At 43.5% G+C, this 23932-nt stretch overlaps 1 protein-coding gene across 1 annotated transcript in view; it reads right to left on the reverse strand.

The window, feature by feature from the left end:
• The window catches only part of LOC144753055 (glutamine synthetase-like), a 158635-nt gene extending 135632 nt beyond the window's left edge, over nucleotides 1–23003 (reverse strand). The window contains exon 1 of the mRNA XM_078640852.1: nucleotides 22918–23003. The gene's annotated coding sequence lies outside the window, so the exon portion shown is untranslated. The remainder of the gene's footprint in view (nucleotides 1–22917) is intronic.
• Between the last annotated feature and the right edge of the window lie 929 nt (nucleotides 23004–23932).

The following is a 23932-nucleotide window of genomic DNA, read 5'->3' on the forward strand; positions in this document are numbered from 1 at the left end:
CAGGGGTCAATCAGTTATTTTAATCTTCCTGGATCTGTCTGCCGCATTCGATACAGTTAATCATGAGATCCTCCTATAGAGGCTGGAAGAAATTTGGTGGTAGGGGTGGCCTTGAGGTGGGTTCAGTCATATCTGTCCGATAGACAGCAGGCACTGGCCCTCCCCCCTTCCAATCAGACTTTGTTGACATGAAGCATGGGGTACCTCAGGGGTCCTCAATCAGCTCTATTCTATTCAATGCCTATATGCGGCCACTGATAGGCATCATCAAGTCAGTTAACATTAGATCAGTGAATTATGCTGATGACACACTGCTGATTCTGTCCTTGGAAGGTGGCCCTCATGGTGCTCTGGAAAATTTCCATGCTTGTATGCGGGAAATGATAAACTGGTTGAGAGAAAACTTCCTGCAATTCAATATTGACAAAACTGAGATTCTGCATTGTGGAGTGGGTAGAGTGCCGCCTGTTCTTCCTACCAACTTCTGGCCTATTTCCACGGAGGCTCCGTTGGTACCCGTGGAGATGGTGCGAAATCTGGGGGTCAGCTTTAACGATAAGCTGAACCTAGAGTCTCATGTTAACAAGCTGGTTTGGAGCTGCTATACTCTCATTAGGGAACTGCAAAAGGTGCTGCCAGTACTACCAACTCAGGCCAGAGCTTTAGTGGTCAGGAGTGTCATCATGAGCCGCCTGGATTATTGTAACGCCTTGCTACTGGAGTCTCCAAAATATCTGTTTGAGGGACTCCAGAGAATTCAGGCAGCAGTAGCAAAACTTACACTTATGAGACCACGTCGGTCGTCTTCATCTTAGGCTTTGGCAGAGTTGCACTGGCTCCTGGTGGCTCAAAAGGTACAGTTTAAGTCCCTTTGTTTCGTGTTCAAGGCTCTACATGGACTTGGGCCCAAACCGATACAAAAGAGGTTTGGATGGTATGTTCCTATACGTAACCTCTGCTCCTCATCAGCCAATCTTGTGATCATACCCAAAACAAAGAGAGTAACTTTGGGGGGTAGAGCGTTTGGCGTGGCAGCTGTTCACCTTTGGACCAACCTCCCCCTTAAATTGAGACAAACACAGGACCTAATGTTGTTTCATAAAAAAAATCAAGACCTGCCTTTTTCCCAGAATATAATCTCCTCAGAATGATTTATAGCATCCCTAGTCAGTAACTTAGGTGTCACAGTGCCAGGATACCCGTAGGGTTACAGTGTGCTCTATAAATGTACTTACACACATACATACATACAAACAAAGCCAATAGCAAGCGGAAAGACAGAATACATTAAATTTAACCCAACATACAGATTACTTTAGGTCTCGCTGAGACAGCGCATGCAGCGCATGTGCTGCCAAGGCGAGACTTAAAAAGGTGAAAGTCCTTCTAAACAAACATAAATTATTGTAAAAAAAAATCATAATACAAATTTCTAAAAACATTCAAAAATGCCTAACAACTCTATAAATCCTTTCTATTAATGTTAAAAAGTCCTATAAGCCCTTCAAAACATGTTCATATATATAGTTTGATCAACTGAGAGCGTCTGAAAGCCATGGTGCTCAGTAATAATAGAGAAGGGAAAAAAATGTTGTTTAAAATTCCAATTTAGTTCTTTTGGAAAAAGGACAATTTTTTTCCCAGCACACGGAGAGCCAAATGTTTATGTTTCCTGAGAGGGAGATGCAAAATCACTGATGCTAGCCTACGAAGACGACAGTCCCTGTAACACCTCACAGATCAGGTCGATCAAGCAAAAATGATCTTATTCAACTCCCACAGCCGATGCTGGGGATGTGTTTGAAACATCCAAAGTCTGTGTGCCTGTAGTAGAGCCGGTATCCAATCCAACAGTAGCTGAAGCATCTTGTGGTGACTCTTAGAATGCTGACATCAACATGGGAATACACTGATGACACTGCACTATGTGGGCCTTTATTGGGTCCAGTAATACATCCAAGTCTGGTGGCACAACTGATGGAAGTGTTAGACAGAGATCCAACATGCATTCTTGCCCGCAGAATAAGCAACGGAGGACAGGCAAAACACAGTCAAGCCAGATTGGTCGGAATGATAGTAACCAGGACTCGCTTAGCTCCCGAAGTTGAGGTGTGCCCAGATGGAGTACCATGCGATCACAGTACCATCGCTTCAAGAGCGTTCTTCCCATTTCCTTGGTGACTGGGACGTCCGTTGCGTAGTGGAAAAATTTAAATCACGATTCCTACTACCAGTAGCAGGAGAAGTGGAAGCCCTCCAAAAATGCTACCAAATACAAAGTTTATAAAGGCTTGAATCACTCTGAAGACTGTCTGAAAGGTACTTAACAGTCTAGAACTTATGTTCTTAAATAGGTGTACTAAACCCTTCATATCAGACATGTTAAATATATGATGTACCATTTCTCTGAAATGGAAAGGGCAATTAGTTCGTACTAGTGTCTGTATCTCTGCTGAGGACCTTGCAACCTAAAGATCAAAAGTCTCTCGGACTGAGGTTAAGGGCATCTCTTTCTGTAAAAGCATGGCTTTCAGTCAGCTCAGAGTATCAAACTGTATAAAGGAAACATTCAACGAAGGCCATAACAGCGCCTCCCTGACTGTGTGGGTGGGTGGAAACAAAACTTGCATACAACAAGTAACCCTTTGAACTTACTGGGACTAGATATGCGATGCCTGGAAGCATCCCACAACAACCCTGGTCATTCGGCATCAAGTAACTCCCATTTGAGAGCAGCTTGAACACTAGATTATCACGGTAGCTGGTGACCCTTTCAAATGACAGGACAAGTTTGCAACCAAACCGCAACAGGCCCTGTGAAGCATAATATCCTGGCAAATGAGAGATCCACTCAAACCATTCTCGCAGCCTGTAACACTGAGAAACACTGCAGTGTCTCTGTTCCTGCCTCAAATATATATAGTAATTCCCAAGATTTATGGATGAATTCTCTACCCATTGCTTCATACCTGCCTACCTGGTGGTGTTCCAGGTAATATTTAAACTGAAAAGTTGTTACTGGCAATGCTATATGGCCATGAATTAACCATTCTGTGGACGGTGACTCTGCCACGGTGAGCACATAACCAGAGAACAGTGATTGTAGGGTCCAGCTTAATGACACATTAGAACATAACTGTGATTGTCCGTGTTGTATGATGGCCAGATCCTGTTCCATTATATCTATAGCAGAAGATACAATACTTCCCAGTGAATAAATACTGGATGTAAGTGTGGTCATACCATTGTCAACCTCAGCCAAAGCCTTTTCTAAGTGAATTCTGCGAATTTCACGTAATTTCTCCGCAGCTTCCTGTTGAGAGATTTTCTAAATTTAATTATAAACAGTGTATAAGAAGCGTTTCTGTCGTGGCTTTCGGGGACCTTACAAAATATCCCTAAGATCCATGTTATCAGAGAATAAGGACAAGTTTTGTTTCACCTGAGACAGTGTCGAGGTTCTCAGCCAATCGAGGGATAACTTCCCAACACTGTATGATGTCACCACCTCCGGATATTCTCGTTGTACATAGCATAAGTTGGGCCTATGGATACGAAACCCTTCCGTAGTAACCCTGAATCTTGAATGACACCTACTTGTGTCGATATGCAAAGCCAACCATCCCTTCCAATTGGGGTCTGTTGAATTGTATGAAGTCATCTTGTGTACCCTCACCATTTTCTGTATAGTTTTGTCATCCCTCCAAGTATGAAAGCAAGAGAATACAAGATGTGTTCAAGTCCATAATCTTGGCTAACCCAAGACAGGAAGTTTGATGCACCTTGTTGTCCTGGAAAATAATCTGTTGTGGTATGAGGCATGCTCGAAATAGTGCCTCAGTTCCATGAACCTGCCATTTCTTAGTACACCAGACTGATTTTATGTTTGTAGTGTCTTTCTATAGGTTGAAACCCTGTACAGACAATTGGATGATTAAGGATGCAAAGTATATCGGTTTTGTGTTAGTGAGCATACTTTTCTTCACAGACGTAGGTGCAAGCTTATAATAATATGAGCGTGGATCTGATGTATTAAACCCAGAATAACAGAAAATAAGCAAACTTTTGTGTAAACATTTGTGAACTACCTTTAGGTGGTGTTGGGCAATGTTGCCATTGGTAGTATGTGAAAACATTACGTAGTGCACTTGTTTTATGCAAAAAATTATGAACATAATGTTGGTAGCAATACATAACATTGAAATCAGATGTATCATCATATATTTCATTTTTTGAAAATGCTGCAGACAGTTCTAAATCAGACAGCATAATATTTACAGTTTCAAAATCCCAACTGTAAGAGTATGTACTGTAGGTGATGATAACATTCAAATACATTTTAAATACAGGTGGAATTCTCAAAGGTTCAGTAGGACCAAATACATCATATGAAACTGTCCCAAACTATTTTGTCAGGAACTGGGACCACTGTAATGTTCAGGTCTCTCTGTGCACGATGAGATGACATATGAGGTTTTAGTACCAAGTTCCGATGTGAAACTGCAAACGTTCTGGGAGATAGTGTCCATTCAGGAGCAAGAAAACAGTCACTAAACCTATCCTGAAGAGTAGGAATAGTATTCCCGTGATTATCCAGAGCTGTAGCCATGGTGAGACTACGTATGCCTTTTTCAGAAAAATTTAAAAATCATGAAGTTGTTTTTTACCGAACACTGGAGGTGGGGGTGAAGATTCACTTGGATCCCGAGAAAAAGTGTCAAAATCAATGAAGTAGCCAGATGCAGTTCTATCTATCTTTGATAGCTCAGCATGTTTTGTTGAACCTGCAGATGCCTCCTGTAAAGGCATATTGATGTAGATGTCAGTGGTAGACCAAATTGATATCTGTGTTTCCTTTGTGCTTCGATTTTCAATTTCAATAGGAATGAGTTCCATTTCATTGTCTGTACCTCCATTACTATGTATAGAAGACTCTTCAAATGTTATCATTTTTTCTGTCTGAACTTCCTGTATGGTAGCGAGAGGAGATCAGTGGCTACCGAGGAACCCACGCGACCTGCTATTCAGTATCGGCCACATAGTGTGGTTAATCAGATCAATGGAGACAACTCTCTTTTCTTTCTTGACCGCAAGTGGCGGAAGAAGTACTGTTCTTGTTCCTTTGACAGCCAGCACAGGTACAGGTGTTCTGTAAGATGGCCCAAATTCTTTATTGTCCACAATCTTTCCTCTGACCAGATCCCTGACTTTTGGGACCCGGGCAGGTCTTGCCGTTACTGTTTTGACTTCCCCTGTGGTGGTGCGTTTTACTTTGACATTGCTTTATAGTGCCTGGAATGTATTGGGTTCCTGTAAAACAGCCAAACGTTTATTGATGTCAAATTGTTTTTCATCTGCCACTGTGCTGCCACCATCGAGGTCAGGTACCCACATTTTTGTCCCAAACAGGACTTCGTAAGGGGTGATGCCTCCCAGGGAACTTCTTGGCATGTTATTGAGTACCCACTGGACCCAACCCGCACATAATACCCTTGCTGTTAAGGATTGCTTTAAGTCCCGCTTTTTCCTCTCCACAATTGAATTTCCCTCTCGATGATACGGAGATGAGTACCGCAATGCTACACCTAAAATGCCCATGGCTTCCTTGTAATCCCTAGAGCTAAAAGTAGGGCCAATGTCAGAATGCAATGCGCTAATTGCGTACGTCCCTTTGAAGACTCACAAATCCTTTATAACAGTTCGGGCATCAGCCGAGTGCTGAGGCCAAACCCACAGGAATCTACAGCATGAATCCACTGCAAGATGTACTTGTAAGCCCCATCAAACTGTAAGGGGCTGCAGTGGTCCAAATAGACACAAGCGAGAGGTCTGTCTGATATTAGTAGTGGTGTTTGCGCCGGAAGTGCTACGGTAAAACCCTTCATCTGCTTACAGATGTCGCACTTAAGGACAAATGCTTTTGTCTGTTTTGTTAAACCTCTGCCACTTGTTCCCAAAGCAATTTATGCTTTATCGTGCAACCTTTTGAGTCTTTAAACCAATTCTGACCCCAGTAGTGAAGAAATTCATTGTAAGGCCGGACACAGTAAAATGAATCGCACACAATAAGTGTGGGGAATTTCTGATCTGTATTTATAAGTGCCAGTGTTGTATAGCTCCTATATATCCATATTTCGTGTTAAGTTAGCATAGGTACATTTCAGATTTAAACGCCATTTTTCCTTTCTTGCAACTTCTGCACACGACCCTCATTTGTTGACTTAGCTTTCAACCTAGTAGTTTGCCGTGGTGAATGTGAGAATAATATGTTATTGCTCTGATATCTGCTTTGTTTAATAAAACATGTCTGCACGGAGAGTGCTGAAGTTTCAGGAGCAACACGATATGGAATTGTTATGAGGTCTGATCTCCACGCCTTCATAGTCATAACACAAGTGCAGCCTTTGCCAACTTGGGCTTGAGGCGGGATTGATATTGCTTTGCAGGAGAATAGTTAACACACTTGATGCGGTGCACATGCAGAGAGAGCTGGTGTATGCTGATGTGATTCCTTCATGCTAGGACACTAAGGTATGGGCCCGCCCTAAAACAACCCAAAGAGACCTTCTTAGCTAATAATATAATATATGTGTCAGGGAGGGTGAGATATAAGTGTTGTTAACTCTTATTCATTACAGCATGTTAACATGCTGTCACCATTCGCTTTTTATGTCTTAGTAACTATGCTGATAATTTTGCTACTGATAATAAGTGTACTTGTATTATCTAAGATACTGCGCCTGAGAAGACGGCATTAGTAAATAAACATTTCAAATGCACATGTGTCTTCTTTACTCCATGTTCTGGTTTGTAATGATAATATAACGAAAGAGTGTTCATGAGTCCCACGTACCCTGAGGTACTGTAAGTTCATGTTCTGGTTTGTCTAAACATTGGGTGTTTGATATGTCCAATGAGACACTGTAGCTAGCTCGGTAAGGGGTGAGTTGGTTGCTAAGGTAAGTTTTGGGACATCCTAATTTGCCGAGGTTCCACTCCTCTGTGCACAGTTCTGTGTGAGTACAGAAACCCTGCAACATGGCGCCCAACGGTTTCGGTGGTCTTATATCATGACACTCGAGTAGTTTATCGTTCATGCCTTAACCCCTTCACTTCCGTTTCCGGAAAACGGGGTGTTGGTGAAACCTACCTATTTTTTGGAATAGGTCTTTATTCAAGCTTGATTCTTACCTAAACGGTTTCTTTGGATTACTACCCAGTTGTGCTACAAAGTATTCTTTGTTTTTTCTTGTTTCCAGTTCTGTAATGGCGGCAGCGGTGGCTATTGCGCAGCATAGTCGCGTAGCGGTACGCAACCATCTTCAGACGTACCAGGTCCCAGTAGATGGGATGGCTGTGATTTTCGTGGTATGTGCAGATCCGGCGTTTCCTTACGAGTTGTTTTACTCTTGGGTTACGTTTCCGGCTGTGGACGCTAATTCTGGTTTGTTCCACTCCTACACCGCCTCGGATGTCCCAGCTGAATATACGCCGTACAGGGCATTGGAAATACCTATTGATCATTGGCAGCATCGAGTTTGGTTTGATGGCGCCCTCCCCCACTCTATGTCCCCTGCGAGGTTAGGTCCACTCTCAATTCCAGGTACTAATTGGCCTGCGTTGGGTGGCTTTACCCCGCACCCGAATCGCGGGGCTTGCACCCTGGCTGAAATTCGCAGGCTGCATGTAGTTTCCATTTCCGTGATTCGTGCTTTAGTGCAATACATCGGTCGACATCTTCCTGGTGGTCCCCAGGGGGGTGCGGCCGCTCCCATGGAACGAGGCGGTATGCGTCTCAATCCAGTGATGGTAAATTCGGTTTTTGGTGCGCGTCCTGTTGACAACGATGACTTCCCATTCTGGCTAGCAGAGAAGTTTGATCAACTGGAGGCGGTTTTTCCGAATTCTACTCCTGCTGATAAACATAGAATGTTAACGATTACTCTACCGAAGGATATTACTCCTGAACTTGCTGACTGTGACAGCTGGGGAAAAACATTTGCGGCAGTTTATACAAGGTGCTTCGGCACCCCGTCTATGACTGCCCTGCCTGACATCGTTAGACGTGTTCAGAATGATCACGGTCCAGAGGCAGCGGTTGAATTGGGTATGCGCCTGTGTGGTTCTTTTGAGATTGTAAGTGATCTCATTCTCTCCAATGTTAAAGGAGATGCAGTTAACTTTCAGGTGTCGAATGCTTTGGCTGCTCTGCCCGATGCCGACAAACCCCGCCAGTTAGCAAAAGTTGTGGTGGCCGCTTATAAAACGATTGGCCGCACAAGTAGGGGTCTGAAATATTTTCCAGTGAGGAGAAAAAACAACCACAGGGACAATCTGCAGTGACAGATGCCCAGCCCAAGTCCAAGAAACAAAATTGGCCTAAAAAACAGACACAGGGGAAGCAGACAACGCAGACTCAGGGTACTTTTCCTGCAATCTGTGTCGAGTAAATTCTCTTGTTTGCAACTTCGCAGACATGGGTTACAAATTCAACTTTGCAAAATCGCACATTGCTGAACACACAGTGTTGTTTTTGGGCTATGAGCTCAACAATGAAGGTAGAGGTTTGGCTCCTCACTTCTTGGAGAAGTGCGCACATTTGCGCGCACCAACAACTCTGAAAAAATTACAATCCTTACTGGGCTTTTTGAATTTCGGCAGAACTTACATTCCGGAATATGCCCAGCGTATCAAGCCTTTGTATGCTTTGATACAACCAACTTTCTCAAAATCTTGCTGGCTGCCTGAGCATTCAGCCATTTTGCAATCCTTGCAGGCTGATCTGCTCGCTTCTAAATATTTACTGACTCGTGATAACCACACCAACCTGGTCATAAGAATAATTCCTGGGACGGTGGGTTTCACTTACCTCACTTTTAATGAAGGTGACACAGTGCCTATTGCTTACAAGTCACACTTGTACACCTCGGCTGAGATGCGGTTTCCCACCATAGAAAAGGTTTTAACTGCTGTACAGATGGCTATTCTAAAGGAACGAGCTCTGTCACAGGGGAAACGCATGCTAGTGGTGACACCCTGTCCTCATTTGGAGGCAGTCACGAAAGCCAGTGTACCAAATTCAAAAGCTTTGCACCCTCGGTGGATTCAGTGGGCTGCGTCATTGTCATCCTCGGATGTCATGTTTATTTTTGACGCTTCCTTACGGTCGCAGGAGTTCTTGCAGTATGAATTCGTTCACCCTGCTCCTCTGGCGATGCGACCTTTGGAGGACTTCCATTGCATCATTTACACTGATGGGTCGGCGCAGGTTGCGCATGGCTCTAAACATGCCTACGTTTCCGCTTGCGCCATTGTGGTCGGTGCTATGTTGAATAATGAGTTCGTTTCCAGGGAGGTACACACGATGCCCCTGGGCGATTGCACCGCACAATTAGCAGAGCTTCGTGCTCTCTTACTAGCTTTGGAGTACGCAGATCCAAGTGTTACTACTCTAATTGTAAGTGATTCTTACTACTGTGTCCAGTCTTACAATGAAAACTTGTTCTTTTGGATTCAAAATGATTTTCATGATTCCAAGGGTAGCACAATAAAACATAAAAAGATCTGGGTTCGAGTGGCAGAGCTTAAGGCTGTGTTGCCACTCGTTTATGTGATTCGTACTCTCGGTCATCAGCGCGTGGGAGTTCACGCTGTTGGCAACTCGCTTGCTGATGAAGCAGCGAAATCAGCAGTATCTACATACTTAGTTGCAGCAGTTACTAGGTCGAAAACCAAGATTGATAGCGACATCTTGGCAGCGATTGCTGCCTCTGAGAAGGGAAGTAAACATCCTTCGGGATTCCCTTCGAAGTATAAATACCACTTAAGTCCCGAAAAGGTTCCTTTTGTGACAATACCTGATGTTGGGGAACGGCTGATTCCCAACTCTGATCGCAGAACAGACTTGATTACAGCGGCTCATGAAGGTGTGGCGTCTGCGCATGCGGGCGTCTCAGCCACTGTAACGCAACTACAACAACGTTTCTGGTGGCGGGGACTGTACAAACAGACGCGTGATTATGTCCTTCTTTGTGACATATGCCAGCAGATTAAACCTTCAACTGCTACGCGTCCGCCTCAGACTCAGTTGTACATTTCTAATAAACCACTAGGCTGTGTTTATTTAGATCACTGCGGTCCATTTTCATCTGATACTGCGTATAAATACATCTTAGTAGCAGTTGACTCATGCACACGCTTTGTGTGGTTATGGCCACATCGCAGCGCTGATTCCCGGACTGTCATCAGAGATTTGCGTATCTTTATAGGGATTTTTGCCTGTGGTACCTTCCATTCGGATCAGGGTCCGGCTTTCGCCTCTAAGGCGTATAAGGATGCCATGACTTCGATGGGGGTCCAAGTCAAGTTTTCGTCACCCTACAGACCCGAGGGTAATAGTGTAGTTGAACGAATGAACCGTGATTTAAAGCAATCTTTGACAGCCCGAGTTATAGGCACTGGCAGAAACTGGCTGGCCCACCTCTATGGCGTGCAGCGTGCTCTTAATAATCTCCCTAGAAGGTCTCTGGGTGGGCGGACCCCATACGAAATGCTCTTTGGCATCAAGATGTTCGTCCCTGACCTTGACGGTCTAGACTCGGTGGTTCGCGCCACTTCCTTTGACGCAGATGAACATTGCACTGTTTTACAGAATCTACAAAAGACGAGAGACACTCTTGCAAAGGAACATTTGCCCTCCACATCGGATGATGCGTTGCAGATCCCGGTAGTTGGCTGGCTACCCCAAGTTGGAGAACTGGTTCGAGAGAAGATCGACAACAAGAAAGAGTTTGGTCCCTCCTATCGCGCTCCGGTCCCAGTGCTTGGAGTGAAGGGCACAAGAACAGTCATTTTACCACCACTTCCAGGTCGTAAGGAAAACAGGTTTATTTCTATTGACAATGTCAAGATACACAGAGTGGCCGATTCTTCTTAGCATGACACCGGCTGTTTCCTGTCCTTCCATTGTGAGAAATTCAATTATGCCCACTGCTTCTAATAATGAACCTGAGGTGGCCATCGATTTACCTGCTGTTTCCACTCCATTATTGAATACTTTACCAGGAACTAACCTTGATGAGACAGACTATACATACCCCACTGATTTGTCCATGCCTGACCTGCAAGCTCGTTTAGCCACGGAATCAAGATTTTCATTTGACTCTGCTTCCCTTGCCTCGAAAAAACCATCTAAAATTGCATTATATGCTAGCCTGTTTAAAAAACATTTTTTGATACCTCCTTGGATATACATTTGGCTGGCCCTTTTTTCAGTTTACCTTTTTATGTCAATTGGTTTTGTGTTTTATTTTTTTCGGATTATGAATGGACACTATGTCGAGGAGAGAACTTGCATTACTCATTTGAATGGAACTTTGGCCCCACTTTCCTCTTCACATTCTACACACAGATTAAAAAGAGACTTGACTTTGGTTAACATCACAGCGTGGCCTGTTCTGGATGGAATCGCGTGGGATGCAGTTCGTTTTCAGATTCATGGCCCAACGGAAGTCGTTAATGTTCCTAATGTACTAAGAGTTAATATGGGGGATGTGGTGAAACAAAACATTCGTTCTGATGATTGGGATGTTAATGCTGTGGAAAGTTTGTTTTCTGATTTGAAATATTATGCTGCTTTTGATGCTGAGGATTTATATTTAGAATCTGCTAATTATGGTGAATTGTTCTGTTACCAACATTATGGCAATCACTTCTTACACAAGACATCTTCCCGAAGGGATGCGGTTAATTTTACTCAGTGGGAACATTGCCCAGCACCAACACCAGGGAGTTCAGAAACGTTTCTTAAAAAGTATACTTATTTCACTGACTTTAATCAGTCCAATCCCGAGTCCTTTTATTTTAAATTTCAAAAACAGCCACTGTCCAAGGTTCGACTTACAAATACAAAATTGTTATATTCAAAGGCCTTCCTGGATCAATTAGTTTCTGGAGGGTATGAGTTATGGAAGGATACCATAGACCTTAAATCAGTTTGGGGCTCAAGGGCCTGGCAGGTACAAGGCACTGAGGCTTTGCACCGTGCATGTCTCATCCCAAATCATATGTGGTTTTTAAATGAAACCATTTCCCAGACCACGTGCTTTGGATTGGCTACATCTAAAAGGTTAAACACCCCGTCTTTCCCGGAGTTGGAGGAATATGAGAATTGGAGTAATTTTACTAAATTGTCCATTAGAGAAATACAGGCTCTGCTTCTGAATTCCTCCTTTAACATTTCCAGTATGAACCCCAAGGGTTGGCTGCTTTGGCACCGTGGTGCTGATTCTTGCCAAAAGAGATTTTTAAATATGACTGACGGTTTTAGGGCTGTTAGATCTGATCCCCGTTTTGATTTGAGTCATACTGTCACCTCTTACTCTGTGGGCAAGTTGTGTCAATCATGGCTGAAACATTCAACTTTACCTGCGGTTAAGTATCACCTTTCCAAACTGAATGCAGACGTGGATTTGAATGATTTCATTAAGGGCCCAGCTAGTGGCAGGTCGAAACGCTGGTTATATGGTGTTTACAATGAAATTTGGAAACTCTCACAAATTGAGGCTGCTTCACGCCTTAGGGCTATTGATCAGGCAAATCTTGAGAAAGTTCTTGCAGTTGTTGACAATAGCATTAACGTGCTTTCCTCTAGAATTTACACATTAGATAATATTGTGTCGTCTGTTGTTGATATTGTGCATGATGAAGTGTCTGTATTATACCATGGTCAAAATCAATTACGTTCAATCATGCAGTTTGCATGGACACTACAGACTCTAAAAATGGGTAAAGTTCCCTGGGGATACATGAACGTTTCCTCTTTATTTGCACCGTTTAATTTGACAGACAAACAACGCTTGCTTTCAATGCGTGATGCTTCCTTTTCTATGCTCCATATTGAAAGATTGGAATCTTTGCCTTTTTCTGTGGCAGAGACCACTGCTGCTACGTGGCTTATCCACGGTTTAATAACGCTGCCTTTTGCTTTATATAAGTTTTCAATTTGTATGAAATATGTGCCAATAGGTCGTTTTGAACCCTTAGGTAGCGGTTTTCTTCATGAGGTCTGGTCACTCCCATATACATACAGATGTTTCAAGGATGAACAAGAGGTTTATCTAACAGGGGATGAGTGTACTGAGACGCCAGATCATTCTTTAATGTGTAGACACATACAGTTACACGGTTCATGTAACAAGGACAGACCGAATATGGCTTGCGTTTTACAGGGCACGCCAGTTCCTGCTATCATCCCCACGTTTAAATTGTTAGAGAATGGTAGTTATTTAATGCTCAATAATGAAAACTGTTGTGGTTTAATTAAAGGTATAGCTTTCATAGTAACAGTTAGTGAGCGAGTTATTTGCTGCAGAAATGTTCTTTATCCTCCCACACGTGAACATAGGGAGTCTTCCATTTGGCCACAGATACCGACCTTGGGAGCAGAATTCAGCGGCATGGCTAGAATAAGAGCTCTATTGTCCCAGAAAGAGGTGGCCTTGAGCTCGGCCCGTGAAACTTTCGTGCTTCACATTGCTAACACCCGCACGGAGGTTCAGGCTCTTTTAAACACTGATTTGCCCTTGCATTTCGGAGCTATGGTCCGTTCTATCTTTAACGCATCCTCCACAACGGGCCTAGCACATTTTTTTAAAGTTGTTAGCGGTGGTCTCGTGACTTCCTTTGAGAAGATTTTTGGAGTCATCCCTGCTTTCTTCCATTCTATTTTTTCATCCTTATTTGGAGGGTTCCCGTTTTTACTTGCTTTAGCGGCAGGCGCATTGGTGGTTTTCTGCCTTTTTAAATATGGATGCCCTTCCTGTGCAAGACCACGCACAGCTACTACTGACGCGGTTTCGCAACCGCATGCTTGATTATTATGGCACACTGCCGTTGGCGACTCTAAGCACGGCGTTTGGATTATCTTTTCGGTTCTCCTATTTCACCTGTGTCCAGCCTGTATTTCGCTGCCTGACCTGTGATTTCCTTTGGGCCATTGATTTGTGTCTCTGCGGACCAGCATCTTCTGACGTCGATTTTGATCAACTGATGAGTCCTATCATTGCTCACGAGTTGGTTTGTTCTGACGAAAGAATTATGGCCTTGGCGGTGGCACATGGACTAATGGGTCCCTGGGATGTGTTGTCGGCAGCGCGAAATTTCTTGGAACAAAGTTTTCTTGAAAACCCACCGAGCTGTCCTCTGATGGTTATAGAGGATCCGGTGCTGGAAGATCACGTATGTTCCTTTCATCTTTTAAACTGGATGGCTGAACTGTTTTCGGATGAGGACAGTGACTTCCTCCTTGAGGCTGTTGCAGCTTACTTTTCATATACGGTCTTATCATAGACACTGCCTCAGATTGGCATGCTGATTGATAGCATTTCCTTGATTTTATTGACTTTTGGTCAAGACATTTTATTTTTGCTTGCCTATTGGCTTGAGCCACATTATATTTGTGGGCTATTTTTTAGCATTAGTTTTTATAATTGAATTTTTATTCATGCTCGTTTATAAATGGATTCTGCTCTCATGTGATGGCACTTCTGTTACCTTATTTAGTCCGTTCTCGGATCATGGGGGGGTGTTGTATAGCTCCTATATATCCATATTTCGTGTTAAGTTAGCATAGGTACATTTCAGATTTAAACGCCATTTTTCCTTTCTTGCAACTTCTGCACACGACCCTCATTTGTTGACTTAGCTTTCAACCTAGTAGTTTGCCGTGGTGAATGTGAGAATAATATGTTATTGCTCTGATATCTGCTTTGTTTAATAAAACATGTCTGCACGGAGAGTGCTGAAGTTTCAGGAGCAACACGATATGGAATTGTTATGAGGTCTGATCTCCACGCCTTCATAGTCATAACACAAGTGCAGCCTTTGCCAACTTGGGCTTGAGGCGGGATTGATATTGCTTTGCAGGAGAATAGTTAACACACTTGATGCGGTGCACATGCAGAGAGAGCTGGTGTATGCTGATGTGATTCCTTCATGCTAGGACACTAAGGTATGGGCCCGCCCTAAAACAACCCAAAGAGACCTTCTTAGCTAATAATATAATATATGTGTCAGGGAGGGTGAGATATAAGTGTTGTTAACTCTTATTCATTACAGCATGTTAACATGCTGTCACCATTCGCTTTTTATGTCTTAGTAACTATGCTGATAATTTTGCTACTGATAATAAGTGTACTTGTATTATCTAAGATACTGCGCCTGAGAAGACGGCATTAGTAAATAAACATTTCAAATGCACATGTGTCTTCTTTACTCCATGTTCTGGTTTGTAATGATAATATAACGAAAGAGTGTTCATGAGTCCCACGTACCCTGAGGTACTGTAAGTTCATGTTCTGGTTTGTCTAAACATTGGGTGTTTGATATGTCCAATGAGACACTGTAGCTAGCTCGGTAAGGGGTGAGTTGGTTGCTAAGGTAAGTTTTGGGACATCCTAATTTGCCGAGGTTCCACTCCTCTGTGCACAGTTCTGTGTGAGTACAGAAACCCTGCAACACCAGTAATAGGGCTGTTTATTCTGCCAGCTGTGACGTGCAGTCTCCTAGAGACTGTGTCTTCGTACTGCTAGGATGGAACTTGCCTTCCTGCATACATCCTTTTACAATCGCACAAGCTGCACTGTTTACTTCCTATGGCAGGCTGAGCAGAACCGTCAGTGTAAATTATGTATTCATACTGATCTAGAGTTATTATTTTATTCGGGAGAGGATATTCCTGTTTGTATTGCAGGAATGCTTGTGTTTTTAATGTAGAATCAAATTTGTAGTCTACATCTGTCGCAATGAGAGAATTAGCCCATTGTATCCATCGCGGATGTAATGCTTTTCCATTTGGAATGCTTCCCATTGTAACAGCCTCTAAGGCCGGTACTAAATTTACGAGAATTATTTGTTTCCCTTGTTCCAGTGCTCATTCTCTCACTACGGCAATCTGTACTGCTGTCTGACTTTTTTCTGTAGAAGCAAAGCGCATTTCAGCGTTTGTGTACAAGTGTAATTTGTATGCTATTGGTAACGTTTCGCCTTCATTAAAGGTTAGGTAAGTGTACCCTGATTGACCTGCGATTACATGGATCACCAGATTTGTGGTATTCACATGTGTGTGTAGGTGTTTGAAAGCTAACATGTCAGCTTGTAAGGAATGAAGGATATCCGTCTGTTCCTGTGTCCAATGTCTAATTGAAAAATCAGGTCTGATTAAATAGTAAAAAGGTTTTACTTTTTCTGTGTAACCTAAGACGTATGTTCTGCCAAAGTTTAGGAATCCCAATATGGATTGTACGTTTTTCAGAGTGTTTGGCAGTTGGAGCAGTGTGCACTTTTCTAAAAAAGTTAGCTGCTAGGCTTTTTCCTTCATTCAATTACTCGAATCCCAAAAGTAGGACATTGAGGTGGGCTATGTTTGATTTTTTAAAGTTGAATTTGTAGCCTTCAGAAGCAATCCCAAAAATATGTTGCTCAACCCGGGTCTATTCTTATACCCTGTGGGCAGTCAACTGAATTGACGATGAGAGCCGAGGGCTGAGAATGCTGTATAATATCTGCTTTCAGGTGCTATATTTTAACAGAAAAATCCATTTGAGATATCTAGTGTTTTTTTTTACTTTTTCCGCACCTTGTTATTCATGAATGCAGCACTGTGTGCATTCTGTACTGCAAATGTTCTTGTTTTATTGGGTTCTGTCTCTGTGGAGTTGGAGTTGTTTTTACTGGGATTACATGGTGAAGCGACTGAGTATCCCACCCAACACGGTTGCGATATAATGCAGGAGCAAGTGCTACCTCCCACTCCTGCTCATATGAATGTTTTAGATATACTGGAACGAGGTCGGAAAAAGTAGGTAAAATCACTGTTTCTCTTTTTGGGTACTCCATAACAATTTCAGGCAGCCAATCTTTTCAGCTAAAAGGATGTCACAGCCATAAGTCAGGTTCTCCCAAAAGAGACCTTTAATTTTTCTCTGTTTGTCCCCCTCCATTTGGAGTGTTATTTCATACAACAGGTGTGGGACACTTACCCTAGTATCAGGTGTTTCCACTGTGATATGCTCATTCACCGCCCCTGTCACCAGAAATTCCATCAGGTTCTGGTGAGTTATTGTTACTTCTGTTGTGCTGTAGAGTGTTGTCAAAGCCCATTCCCCGTTCAGAAGTTGAGTCCTCTGTATCTTTGGCATTTCTTACTTTAAGGCCAGCTACTTCCTTCTTTTTAAATTGAGGTTTTGATTTTGGTTTATCTTCTTTTTTGATATTATAGTACAAAGTACGATGTTTGTCTCTGGACTTTGTACGCTCTTCTTGTCTGTGTTCTGACCGTCCTTCCCTCTCAGAGTTTTTTGATGAACCCTGAAAGGAACGAGAGGAACATGTATCAGTATCCCTAAATAGATTCCTAAGGTTGTGCCTCCTTTCGGAGGGCTCCTGCTGAGGAGACCCACCCCTTGATTGTGGTCTATTCTTTTGTTTTTTACTGTCCCATTTCTTCTTAGAAGAATCAGGTGCTTGCTTTGTGTTATCCTTTTCAGGTCCACCCATGAGTTGTGGTTTTGTTGCTCTAGCTCCCAAATGATCTCTACCTAATGAGGTATATGTATCTTCGATAATTGTATGTAATTCACGCTCCTGCTGTGCAGGAGTAAAATCCCTTAGCCATTGGCGTATAGCCACAGCTGCTGCCTCCCCTTTAATGTTTGCTTACATAATCATTGGTATCTGGGCAAAATTTCCTAACAATTTCATTACTAAGTTCAGAGCAGGTTCTGCTCCATACTCATTCTGTATCTGTCTCAGTGCATCTGGTATTACTGCTATTGAAGGGATACCATAAGTTCTGGTTTAGATGACAGTGAAAACTGTACCACAAGAGATACAATCATCCCCTATCTGGGGAGCTATCCCCATTGGTAAACAGATTGTTAGCATTCTGTGCTTTTCTTGAGGGCTTGTGTGTGGAAACACTGCCTCTAACTGTGTTATTTTCTTGGCTATCCAGAATGGCATTTGCTCGTGTTTTTACCCCACTACTGCGTTTAGTGTTTGTGGAGTTATTTTAGTTGCAGAACTTTGTATTTGTCCTACTGGTGTAACCCTTGTTGGTTGAAGTGTGAGTGTTCTCATAACAAACTGTGTCAGATTTCTACAAAGTTTTATTATTTCTTTGTGAAGTGGACGTAAGTCTGCTATTGGCATTGTGTCAACATCTTGACCCAGTGTGTAAGCCGCCAGGACAGGCCTCGTCGCACTGTCTCTGCTGAGTGACCTAGTCTCACTTCATCTGTTGTGTGTGTGAAGATACCTTTAAACCAGTTTATGTGCTCCTGGTAAGTGAGTGGAAGTTCAGCGTCCTTGTATAGACAGTATTCTTCTGGTATTTCATCTTCAGTGTATGAATGAAATGTGTTTGTGTGTGCATCTGCTGGTGGAAATTTGACCCAAAAATAGAATACCTCTGTCCTGTATGACTCGTGTATCTCAATTATTAATATTACAGTCTCACCCCATGCAGTCTCTTTAAATTCTGCTAATTTTAAAGTAAGGACACTTCTAACATTTTCTGAAATGTTTATAGCACCCTAATGTTCCTATTCCCTTGATGCATTTGCATGTAATGCTGCCGCAGCGTTCTCTTCTTCAGACATTGTTTCAAGGAAACTGAGATAACATTTTATGAACAATAGCAAACTGATACCCTTCAAACTTGAATAAAACATACAGCCAATAAATAGGATATGCCTATTCAGCTGTGGCGGATCTTTCCCTTCCCCCTCCAGAAGTCTCTGGGTAGATTTAAGTAGGGGGGCTCTGAGAAAAGCATTACTGAACTACTCAGTTTTGACCGTTAAATAAGAAAAAAGCAGCGCCATGTCATGTAGTTCTTATAAATCTATAAAGGATATGCCGTTTAGAAAACATAAACTGTGGGATTGGTGTCCAGACTGATTCCAGACACCCCCACCGGGTATGTTCGCCTGTATACCAGCTAGCTCACAGTGCCACTGTAAACTTCTCTTACCAAGGAGAGAATAGTTCCTGCCAACTATCGAACATAACAACTCTATCCCATCATGGATCATGGAAACAGTACAGTACTTTTCACTCAGTCACTCATGCTCACTTTGTCTCAGAGAGATACACAGAATAAACGGTGTGGACGTTTTCAATAAGCATTTATTGAAACATCGTCATTCTAGTGTAAAATTTGTGTGCTGAAACAACCATAAAACAGAAACAGATATAAATGATTATAAGCACCAATAGACTAAATGGATGGTAGATTTATATCAAAGTGCTAAAACAATGAATATATACAAACATATAAATACATGACAGTATTAATGCATACACCTACAATGTACCTGAATGTACTTAGAATAGATGTAGGTGTAGAGCCAAGAATCCTCCTAGGATGAAGCCAACCCAATTACCTGGTGTGAGAGAATGAAGGACCCCATCTTGGTGTCGAGCTGGACACCCCGTGAGGGATGTCAGACCACTGCATGCTGGATTGTCTGCGTGCAGGAACCTCAGTGTTTCGAGCGAGTGTGTCAGCATGGAAGTCTTTCTCCTCTATCTGCCCCAGGAAAGATATGCTGTATATATACCCTAAATGTACCCTCAGGGGTTCTACCTTGCTGTGTCATGTCGGCCGAGGATGACAGAAGAGATGACCCTTATGCATAGTTATTATGCAGAAGAAGGTAATCCTGCTGTAATTCTGAGAAACCTCATGGGATATATGACGTTACAACGCATACTTTTACAACACATACCTTTACAACGCATTTTTTACAACTCAACATCCATTACAAAGCATTCCAATACAACACATGCCATTACAACAAATTTTTTAAAACTACCTTTACAACGCATTCCATTACAACACATACTACCTTTACAACGAATACCATTACAACGCATACCATTACATTGCATGTATGGTAAGTATTGGACAGTGTAGGGGTAAAAATTACTATTCTAACTCCAGGGGGGTGCAACGGTAGGGTAAGTGTTGGATAGTGTAGCGGTAAAAATTACTATTCTAACTCCAGGGGGTGCAACAGTAGGGTAAGTGTTGGATAGTGTAAGGGTACTATGCGTTGTATTGGTATGCGTTGTAATGGTATGCGTTGTAATGACTGCGTTGTAATGACATGAGTTGTAATTGTATGCATTGTAGTGTCATGCGTGGTAATGGTTGCGTTGTAATGGCATGCGTTGTAAGGGATGTTGCGTTGTAATGACTGCATTGTAATGGTAGTGCGTTGTAAAAGTTGCGTTGTAAAGGTTGTTTCCCACCTCATGCATTAATTGAAGCTAGTTTTTCTGGGAAAACCATACATTTCATGCAGTACCTAACTGGGTAAAAGGTCAATACCAAAAACCATTATGTAGTACAAAAACAGGGAAAATGTAGGTGAAAGGATCAGTGACTACACAGGCTTTATTGGGGTACATTCCTAAACCTAACACTCCAAACCCAGGTCCTCAAAATGAGCATCCGGCTTCTTGCAATGCCTACCCAGCTGAGCAGACCAACCCCGCTGAGCAAAAAAGTACCAAGTCACACCCTTAGTCCAAGAACCATCTACTGCTGTCCCTGATCCTTCCAAGTACTGAACTTTAGTTCCATTCATTCCTCGATCCTGTTTTTCCTTTTGGATAAATGAATGAACTGCTTTCTACTTTCTACTACTGCCTGTTTATTGACCAGTTTCATGTGTGATGTTAAGTAAAAGGAAATAGGAAAAGTAGAATATAAAACATAACAGAAAGTGCTCAGTTAAAGATATGGTTAACTTTTTGAGTGCACAGAAAGTACTCTGACTCAGAATTGCAGCACCCACTACAAGTCACCTGACTACATGCACTCACAGACACACTTCCCATTACTGGAAACAATGTAATGGATGGCCTGGAATGAAATATCCACCATATCAGATGTAGACAAAAATAAGGAGCAATATTAACAATTCAGTGAGTTGCAGAATGGGCTTTAATAGGAGGGCTCAACAGCTGGAAGAAAGGCAGCAGGACTAAAACAGGAAATACATGTATGTTTAAGAAAGTGAACACAGTAATCTCTATGATTAGTACTTGAAGCCTGTTTCTGTATACCAATATTGAAAGTAGACCATGCAAGAATTTGTAATTATGTATTAATACATTTGAAAAATCCTTCACAACTCTCTGGATTAGTTTAAAAAAAGTAAACATAGAATGGTACTGATTATTTTCTAACTTTGGCTAAAACGAATGAAACACATTTGTTATAAATAGTAATATGTTAAATATACATTTATTAGTGTGGTAACGTAAAATGATGCCACTCACAGAATGTGAAGAGGGGTCTCTGAATCTCTCATATCTCACAGATGGTTGGAATGGGGACCCTCTGAAGAGTAGTACCCCCCTACAGTAATGCTACTGAGGCCAGCCACAACTCCTCAATTAGGGCGGAGGTAGAGAGCAGCCATGATGAAAAATAAAACTGTAATGAAACTAGTTTATTACCATTTTATTTTTCACTATTCCCAGTCAGAGCCGAGTGTCATGGCAGGGCTAGCATTGCTGCAGATTGGTTCCAAGGTAGGAGTGGTACCAACTTCAGTTTAAAGGGCTCTTGTAACTTTGTCTGTGAGGGGGGTGTGGCCTGGCGATCGGCAAGATGGCTGCACTGTAGTGTTGCTCTGCCGGCTGCCGATTGATATGCTTAACCTATCCTGCCTCTACTGAGCCATCCACTATTCTACATCGTGGGACCGGGTTGTTGACACTGCGACCGACCGTTTGCTGTGTTTTTAATCACAGTTAGTGCCCCGAGGAGAGAGTGACAGCAGGAGAGACAAACCAGCCTCGTGGGCATGGTGGTGAAGTGAGCGTGGGAGCCCCTCTCGCCATGCTCTTAATATGCCTGACAGCGTGGATCGGAGGTGACTGGGGCTGCATGAGGCACAGCGGAGTCTGCATGGAATAATGCGGGACCCTGTACTCAGCTAAGTGGCATAGCGGCACGGCACAGACGCTCGATCTGCTGGACCTGAGGACCCCGCTGGGTGCGCTGGACTGCTGGGTTTAGCGAGAGGCTGGCGCTCAAGCACGGAGCAGGCCGCGCGTAGGCCGCATGACGCTTACTCACGTCGGAGCTGCCACCCCTTGCTAAGGCGCTCTGCTGTCATTCTGATTCTCAACGTCTGTTTCTTCTACATTGCTGGTGGTGAACGAGGCTTCAGTGGTGCATAATGGACCTGCCTGCATGTCTGTCTGGCCCTGGTGAAGGCTGCGTGGAGAGGTGTGGCGGGTCTCCGATCCGGCCTGGCTGTGGGGGAGTGATCATTGGCGGCTCTGTGTCTAAAGCGTGGTAGCACAGTTTCCCAGTGTGAGGCATTTGTGCTGCCTTCTATCTGCAGGTCCTGATTGCAGGCGCGGTGGGTGACATTTGATAGTGGTGGGGCGCAAAGTGTGTAGAAACAGAAAGTGGAGGGTGGTGGCACAAAGATGCATGAGGTGGAATCAAGGATATTCGGCAAATGCAATATATTCAGCAGGACCGGGACTGCGCTCCTGAAAAAATCTTTGGACCCCTGCACGCATTGTTTTACAAATTAAGCGCTGCCAGTTGGAATTTCTGATGAGCTAAACTTCCCCAAAAAGCACCCAGGTAATGACCTACCTAAACAGACATGGTGCCGATATTTAGATTTTTTTTTACAGGAGAAGCCAGAACGTGTCCATTCCTCGGTAAACACCGGCATGCCGGGGCGCAATCCTGCTGAAATTCCAATGAGCAAAGACGCTCGGGAAATAATGCCAAGTCTGTGTGTTATGTGTGCACGACCACGGGAAATGTTTTTTAACCACTCGAACGGGCACAAAGGAATGCAGGCAGCACGCACCCACCTGTGTCTCAGTGCATTCTGTGACCAGTCTGACCCTGACGACGCGGGTGTGACAGTCTCTGCTGTGTGGTGACCGTGTGTGGAACTCGGTGCAGGTCGGACGTCTGCTGCTGTTGGCACTAGTCAGTGCATGTGGCGGCGACTTTAGAAACAAACAGAAACTTACACAACATCACCGGCGCGCGCAGCCTGAATGGCCAATCACTGCTGGCTTCATGCTGAAGTCACACAGTGATTGGCTAGGGGGGCCCATTGTGTGCTCGCCCTGCCGGGTCTTTGTAAACCCGGGGTCCGGCTGAAGCAGCACCCCGGCCCCTTCTGACCCTCTTTCTACGCTGAACTGCAGGACAGCGCATCGGCGCATGCTCGGGCAAGTAACAGCCCATTATCCTCATGCGCGCATAGTGCTACTGGCCTGCTGCAGAGACTGTCACTCACAGCAGCAGACCAGCAGCCCCGCCCCCAACCCCTGCGCACTCCGGACCGAGGGTAAATTATCCCCGTGTGTCCCGCGCTGCAGCTAGTGTTGTTTATGTATCTTGATTACACTTCTACGCTTACGGTGCGTCCAGGCTTAGTGGGGCTACGCCCCTACGCCCCAATGGACGCACCGCTGCTGCCTGATTGCAGTGCCCCCTTGTCCTGCCATATCGATGTCACACCCTGGGGGATTCAGCGTGTGTAATGAGGAATAAAAAATAGATTTCCCGTGCATAAGGGGTATTGGACCAATGTTACGTTAGCATAATGTATCTATATGTATACTTTCTGCTTGATATATATATATATCTTTTTGCTAGGAAGAGACCCTCTTTTCCTTCTCTGTAAATCTGCTGCTAGAAGAGGAGTCCAAGAACCATACAGACGCCATTTTCAGCACATGTGCTCAAGCACAGGATGCGATCACGTGCTGATCACTTTCTGTTCTCAAGTTCCCTGTTCATTTGAGTTACTGGTAGCAGCTGAAGGTAGCCTGTTTACTTTACTGTTTTAGACTCAAGGTCGCATCTGGCTTT

Source organism: Lissotriton helveticus, chromosome 5_1 (genome assembly GCF_964261635.1).
Source record: "Lissotriton helveticus chromosome 5_1, aLisHel1.1, whole genome shotgun sequence".
Lineage (NCBI taxonomy): Eukaryota > Metazoa > Chordata > Amphibia > Caudata > Salamandridae > Lissotriton > Lissotriton helveticus.